Here is an 8,115-nt window from a genome sequence, read left to right as displayed (position 1 = left end):
TAAGCCAAGGCAGGGAGGGAGGGAGGGATTGTCGGCCTGAGTATCCGCAGGGCAGGGAGGGAGGGAGATTGTGCCTCAGTACCCACAAGTCCGGGAGGGAGGGAGTGTGGGCCTCATTACGCCCAGACAGGGACGGAGGGAGTGTGTGCCTCAGCACCACAAGGGCAGGGAGGGAGTGGGGCCTCAGCACACCCAGTGCACGCAGTGAGGGCGTGTTGGCCTCAGCACCCCTAGGGCAACGAGGTGGAGAGGTAGCGTGTGCCTCAGCACCCCCAGGGCTCGTAGTGATGGAGTGTGTGCCTAAGCACCCCCGGGACACGGAGGGAGGGAGTGCGTACTCAGCTATCCCAGGGCAGGTTAAAGATGGGGTTGGACGTCGTAGCAACATAGAAAATAGGTGCAGGAGTAGGCCATTCAGCCCTCCGAGCCTGCACCACAATTCAATAAAATCATGGCTGATCAGGCAACTTCAGTTCCCCATTCTTGCTTTCTCCCCGTATCCTTTGATCAAATTGGCCATAAGGGCCATCTCTAACTCCCTTTTGTAAAATGTAAAGAACTGGCATCAAAAACTTTCTTGGGAGATTAATCCACATGTTCACAATTATCTGAGTGAAGAAATTTCTCATATCGGTCCTAAATGGCTTACCACTTATCATTAGACGTTGACCCCTGGTTCTGGACTTCCACAACATCGGGAACATTCCACCTGCATCTAACCTGTCCAATCCCGTCAGAATTTAATTTGGGACGATGAGATCCCCTCTCTTTCTTCTAAATTCCAGTGAATATAAGCCTAATTGAATCTGTCTTTCTTCCTCTGTCAGCGCTACCATCCAGGGAATCCGTCTGCTGAACCTTCGCGGCACTCCCTCAGTGGCAAGAATGTCCTCCATCAGATTGGGAGCTCAAAACTCGACACAATATTCAAGTTGTGGCCTCACCAAGGCCCTGTACAAATGCATTAAGTCCTCCCTGCTCCTATACTAAAGTCTTGTTGTTACGAAGGCAACATGCCAGTTGCCATCTTCACTGTCTGTTGTACCTGCATGCCATATTCAATGACTGATTTGTCATAACACCCAGGTTTCGTTGCACCTCCACTTTTCCTAATCTGTCACCATTCATAGATTATTCTGCCTTCCAGCTTTTGCGACCAAAATGGATAACCTCATATTTATGTACATTGTACTGCATCTGCCATGCATTTGACAACACACCTAACCTATCCAAGTCACGCTGCAGCCTCTTTAATTTGATGAAGTCTGCCCTTGTTGGCAGTGGTCTCAGGAGGTATGGAAAACGGTCCATGTTGTCCACGTTATGGAGCTTGATAACGGCGGGGGCACTGCTGTGTGTTGGGGGCAGGTTGTTATTGGGCCCTTCTCTTAAGGCTGTTTAATGTAATGCCCATGCTCTCGTATGCCTCGGAGAAGGTGTTCATGATGGCTTCATGTTCGGTCAACGAAGGTACGTAGACAAAGGCATCGTTGGCGTACTGTAGTCCAATGAAGAAGTTTGGGATGAACTTCGCTCTGGCAGGGAGGAGCAGATGTTGTACAGATTCACGTTTGTCCTGTAATTTAGCTCCTCTCCAGAGGGGAGCTTGCTGAACGTGAGATGGAGCATATCAGCAAGTATGATCTGGAAGAGTGTGGTGCGATCAAAGCGCCTTGCTAAACCCCGGTCCGTACCGTGGAATAGTGCTGTGGTGGATGCGCTGCTCGGGAGCACGGCTAACATTTCATCCTGCAGAAGGTGGAGCATGGTGAAAAACCTTTACGAACAGCCGAATCTGAGGAGGACGCTCCATAATCCCTCATGGTTGACAGAATTGGATGCTTTCGTGAGATCAAAGAAAGCCATGTACAAGTGTTGGTGCTATTCCCTGCATTTCTCTTGCATCTGCCGCGTGGTGAAGATCATATCCATTGTGCCAATTAGTGGGCGGAATCCGCATTGCGACTCTGGGAGGAGTTCTTCAGCCACAGGGAGAAGGTGGTTGAGGAGAATTGTTGCGATTACTTTGCCATTGGTCGAGAGCAGCGAGATACATCTGTAGTAGGATTCGTCACTTTTCTTTTTGATCATTACAAGTAAACCTACTCTGAGATCGCCTGGTATTATGTCCTTGTTCCAGATAAGACAGATGAGGTCATGAATCCGTGCCAGTCGTAATTCAACGCCAAGCTTCAGTACTTCCGAGGCGATTCCATCTGCTCCTGAGGCCTTGTTGTTTTTAGTTGTCAGATGGCATTTTCAAAATCGTGCTGAACTGCGATTGTGCCAAAGAGGTGATGGGTAGAATGCTGTGGGATGCAGTCACGGATACTCACGTCGATGACAGATGGTTGGTGGCGAAGATCCACGAAGTGTTTTTTCCATTGGTAACTGAAAGACTCACTGTCCTTGATGAGCACCTCTCCGTTCTTGACTTTCAGTGGAATAGGACTTTGGGCCATAGGTGAGACCGCACTGAAAAATCCACCCACATCGTGATTGTCGGCTAGATGCTAGATTTCCTGTGCTATTAATTATCTATTCGTTGGAGTTTAATTATTAAATTCACGTTATCTATTAGTAAGAGATTCTATAATACTTTGAGAGGCTTTATTAGTTTGAGTTTCTCGAATAGTTTGAGATGTATTATTTTAGATGGCTGTATTTGTTTGAGGTTCTCATATTGGTTTGAGGCTGTCTCATTGTTTGAGTACTATATTAGCCTGAGTTTCTCCAAATGGTTGGAAGTGTGATATCATTTCACGCGGCTTTATTTATTTGAGATTCTGTATTAATGTGAATGGTTTTATCAGTTTGAGGGGCTGTTGTATTGTGAGGTTCTCTGGTAGTTTGCGGTTATCTATTAGTTTGATGATCTTTATTGTTTTAGGGGATGTATGTGTTTCACGTTGTCTATTATTTCAAGGGGTGTATTAGTGTGACAGGCTGATTTATCGGAAATATTGTGTTAGTTTCAATGGTTGTATGAATATAACTCGCTGTGTGTGGTGGAGTTGCTGTATTAGTTTAAAGGTCCTCTATTAGTTTCAGGTTCTCCATTAGCTTGACGTTCTCTATTTATTGTATTAGTTTGAGGTTCTCTATTAGTTTTAGGGCCTGCATTAATTAGAGGTTCTGTTAGTTTGAGGAGCTGTATTAGTTTGAGGTTTTGTATCAGTTTGAGGTCCGGTCGTGGTTGGAGATTCTCTATTAGTTTGCGGATCTCTATCAGTTTGATGGGCTGTAATATTTTGGACTTGTCTGTAAGTTAAATGTTCTCAATTAGTTTGAATTTCTCTATTAGTTTAAGCTTATCTAATAGTTTAAGGATCTCTATTACTTTGATGAGCTGCACTAGTTTGAGGGGCTGTATTAGTTTGAGCTTCTCTATTACTTTGAGGAAATATATTAATTTGAGATCCTCGAAACGTTTGTATTGTTGTTTTATTTTAAGAGGCTGTATTTGTCTTAGGTCCACTATGGGTATTAGGAGCTCTATTAATTTGAGGTTCTTTAATAGTTTGAGTGTCTGTATTAGTTTGAGGGACTGTATTACTTTGAGTCGCTGTATTTGTTTCAGGGACTGTATTAGTTTGAGAGACTGTATTAGCTTGAGGGTCTGTATTAGTTTGAGGGTCTGTAGTAGTTTGAGGGTGTGTATTAGTTTGAGGGGCTGTATTAATTTGAGGTTCTTTTTTAGTTTGATGGACAATATTAGTTTGAGGGACTGTATTAGTTTGAGGGTCTGTATTGTTTGAGAGACTGTATTAGATTGAGGGACTGCATTAGCTTGAAGGTGTGTATTAATTTGAGGGGCTTTACTAGTTTGAGGGTTTGTATCAGTTTGAGGGGCTGTATTAGTTTGAGAGACTGTAGTAGCTTGAGGGTCTGTATTAGTTTGAGGGGCGGTGTTAGTTTGAGGGTATGTATTAGTTTGACGGTCTGTATTAGTTTGAGAGTTTGTATTAGTTTGAGTCGCTGTATTAGTTTGAGGGACTGTATTAATTTGAGGGACTGTATTAGCTTGATGATCTGTATTACTTTGAGGGTCTGTATTCATTTGAGAGTCTGTATTAGTTTAAGGGGCTGTATTAGTTTGAGTTTCTCTATTAGTTTGAATATTTGGATAATTTTTAGCGTCCCGATTAGTTTGACGTTCTCTATTGGTTTGAGTGGATTATTTTGAGACTCCCTATTAGTTTGAGTTTGCTAGTTTCAGTTTCTCTCTTGTTTTGAATTTCAATATTGGTATGAGTTTCATTAATAGTTTGAATGTCTCTATTGGTTTGAGTGTCTGTATTACTTTTATTTGCTTGATTATATTGAGGGTCTGTATTACTTTGAGTTTCTCTATAGATTTCTTAAAAGTTAGTTTGACGTTATTTATCAGTTTGTGGGCTCTTACTTTAAGGTTCTCTTTTAGTTTGAGGTTATCTTTTAACTTGAGGGTTTGTATTAGATTTAGTTTTAGTTTGAAGTACTTTGTAATATTAAACGATCGGTTTAGTTTGAGATTCTTGATTAATTTGATGTGCTGTATTATTTTGAATGTCTGTACGACGAGAAGTGCTGTATTTGTTTGCATTTTTTTTGCTGTATAAGTTTGAGGTGCAGTATTACTTTTAGGTAATCTACGAGTATGAGGCTCCGCATGTGTATGAGGTGCTGTATGGGTTGTGAGGCTTAATAAATATGAGTACCTGTATTAGTTTGAGGAAGATCATAGACATTCTTACCATTTTAATTGTTTGACTGCATTTCCCTATTTAAAAGAGCAGTCACTTCCAATACCGCACTTGAACATCCTTGAGAAGGCATACTAACATTTGTAATTTAACGACTGAATGCCTGCTTTTAAAATGGCAGCCACGACCCCCTTTGTATCACAGCAGACCTGAGAGAGAAACTCTAACATTGGGAAAGTGACGACTGAATAGCTACAGTTAAAGAAAGCAGCCACATCACAGAGAGCAGTAGCACAGCCCTGAGAGGGAAACTCTAAATTAGGAATGTCATTGCTGAATAGCTGCAGTTAAAGAAAGAAGTCACATCACTGAGTGCAGTAGTCAAGCCCTCAAAGGCATACACTAACATTGGGAATGTAATTACTGAATGACCACAGCAGAGTAAATTACATCACCCGATTAATATGCGATCTCCAGTTTGGCCTGATGGTTTTTGAAACAACAACCCAATTGCTGGGAGGATACAGCTGGAAACTTTCATGAGTTAATTAATATGAGCAGAATTGTTCAGTCTTTGTGGTTTCCAATTTGAATCTCTGCAGTAAATATATTCGTTCACAACAGGGAGTTAAATCGGCTGTCGTAATCTGTTTGTTCAAGCTTTAAAAATAACTGTTTTGATCGATGTTGCAACCTCAATGTCCCCGTGGAGTGACCGCAGGGCATAACTTAAAGGCACAGGAATTCTACCGTCTTAGAGTATAAATCAGGGAGATTACCTGCAGCACGAAGGGGCACATCATTTCACATAGAAAATGCTTCCAATTCAACATGCCAAGAAAATATGCTATACATTAATTGCCGTCATTGGTGTTACTGGTAAGTGAGTATAACCATTGAAGTTGAGCATATATGTGTGTGAGCTGGTCTCTGATTTTGTTCTGTGACTGATAATGTTACATCCTGGACTAGTGGTCACTGGTATAGTCACCTGATTGGTGATATCATTCCGTTCAGTCTAATGGCCTGAATAACCACTGCGGTTTGATTCAATTGTTCCATCTGAACATAAACGTGTGTGTGTAACTAACAGGCTGATTATATTATCAAGCTTGTGTCTTTCGTGGAATATTGTGTACTTTTGAAACATTCCTTACTGAGCGCAACAATCTGAGAGAAGGTATTTGTTGGAGTGTCTATCACTGTAGGTTTTACTGAATGTGAGTCACTACCGGGCGTGGGTCATGATACCCCAGTGACCATGTATTACAGGGAATGTCTGTCACTGTAAGATGTACTGAGTGTGTGTCACTAACCAGTGTGGAACACCGTGCCCGAGTGACCATGCACTACTGGGAGTGTGTGTCACTGTAGGATATACTGAGTGTGGGTCATTAAACGTTGTGGAACACCGTGCCCCAGTGAACATTTATTACTCGGAGTGTCTGTCACTGTGGCATATATTGAGTGTGGGTCACTAACCGGTGTGGCACACTCTACACCAGTGAACATGTATTACTGCGCGTATGTGTCACTGTAGGATATACTGAGCGTGGGTCACTAACCGGTGTGGAACACCGTACCCCGGTAACCATGTATTAGTGGGAGTTTCTGGCACTGTCGGATGTACTCAGTATGGTTCACTATTTCATCTGCTTCCGCTTCTGAGGCGTACACTCGGATTCGAAGAACACTCGATTCCACACTGAAAATTAGTTCCCAGAGGGCTGAAGAGTCCAATGCATGACTTCCATTCTCTGACACAGGTGGGGCAGACGGTGTTTGAACGAACGGGTGTGCAGGGTGTCAGGGTTGCTGCGCCCTCATTCCGCTATCTACGCTTGGATTCAGTTTGCTCTGGGCGATAATACTCGAGGTGCTCTGCGTCGTGCGAATGCTTTTCCTCCAATTTGGGCTGGCTTGGGCAGGGATTGCCAGGTGTGGGTGGGGACGTTGCATTTTTTCAAGGAGGCATTGAGCGAGTCATGGTAGGTTTCGTCGACCCACCTGTGGCTCGCTAGCAATAAAGAATCACTGATTAGAGCGTTTGCTTTTTGAATCGCATGTCAGGCATGCCGACGATGTGGCCCGCCCAACGGAGCTGATTGACTTTGCTTAATGCTTCGATGCTGGGGATGTTGGCCTGACCGAGTACACTGATGCTCGTGCGCCACACCGGCCAATTAATTTGCAGGAAATTGCGGAGGCAGTGTTGGTAATTCTCCAGTGCTTTGAGGTGACTGCTGTAAATATTTCATGTCTCTCAAGCATCTAGGAGGGCGGGTATCACTACTGCACTGCAGACCATGAGCTTGATCCAGGGTTTGAGGTCCTGGTCTTCAAATACTTCCTTCCTCAGGCGTCCGAAGGCTGCACTGACACACTGGAGACAGTGTTGGACTTTGCCATCAAAGTCTGCCCTTGTTGACGTAGGCTTCCGAGGTATGGAAAATGGTCCACATTGTACAGTGTATAGCCCCCTAAATCGGAGCTCTACTGAAACTTGCAGCTGATGGCGAGTTTCCCTGCGTCTACCCCCGCTGATACATTCTCAATGTCCCATTTGCAATTTAATTCACTTGCCTCTCACCCTCACCAGCTTTGGGTTGTGAATGAAAACCCTTGCAGGTTACTGATCCTGATCCTGACCCCAGTGCACTGCCCTTGCTGAAAGTGCAAGTGCTGGACCTCTGGTCTGAACAATATTCTATCTCCACACGCCAATGGTGCCGGTATGGGAGCTCGAATGGTTCCTCGCTCTGCTGCCTTTTCTTGCGATTCAGGGAATCTTCGTTGTTCCAATTCTACTCCTATCCCCTCCTTCACATATTTTTAAGTACATTGATGACTGTGGTCGCGCAATTTCCTTTTCTAGCCATGACCTGGAAAAAGTCCTCACTCGCACAAAGTAATGATCACCCATCAGCTCATGCCTATGTTTACTGACCGACATTGGCTCCCGGTTAAAGAACGCCACGATTTTGAAAATTCTCATCAATGTTTACACATCTCTCCATGGTTTTGCAGCTCCCTACCTCTGTAATCTTTTGCAGCCTCACAACCCCTAAAGATATCTCCGCTCTTCAAATGCTGCCCTCTCGAACATCCCTCATTATACTGCTGAACCATCGGTGGACTTACCTTCAGCTGGTTGGGCCCTTTACTCTGGAATCACTCCCTGAACCTCGAAGCTCCTCTAACCATCTTTCCATTGTAAAGACGCTCCTTAAAATCAACCCTTTTAGCAAGCTTTTGGTCATATGCTTTAATTTCTTCTTTTTTGTCTTGGTGTCATATGCATCTGAGTTGTCCTGTTAAAACTGCTTTGAAGCGCCTTGGGACGTTTAACTAGGTTAAACGTGCGATATAAATAAAAGTTATTGTTATTATTATTAATAATAATATTAATTATTATAAATATTATTATTCA

Source organism: Pristiophorus japonicus, unplaced genomic scaffold (genome assembly GCF_044704955.1).
Source record: "Pristiophorus japonicus isolate sPriJap1 unplaced genomic scaffold, sPriJap1.hap1 HAP1_SCAFFOLD_45, whole genome shotgun sequence".
Taxonomy (NCBI): domain Eukaryota; kingdom Metazoa; phylum Chordata; class Chondrichthyes; family Pristiophoridae; genus Pristiophorus; species Pristiophorus japonicus.
The sequence above is the reverse complement of the archived record's forward strand: the minus strand, read 5'-3'. Positions refer to the sequence as shown.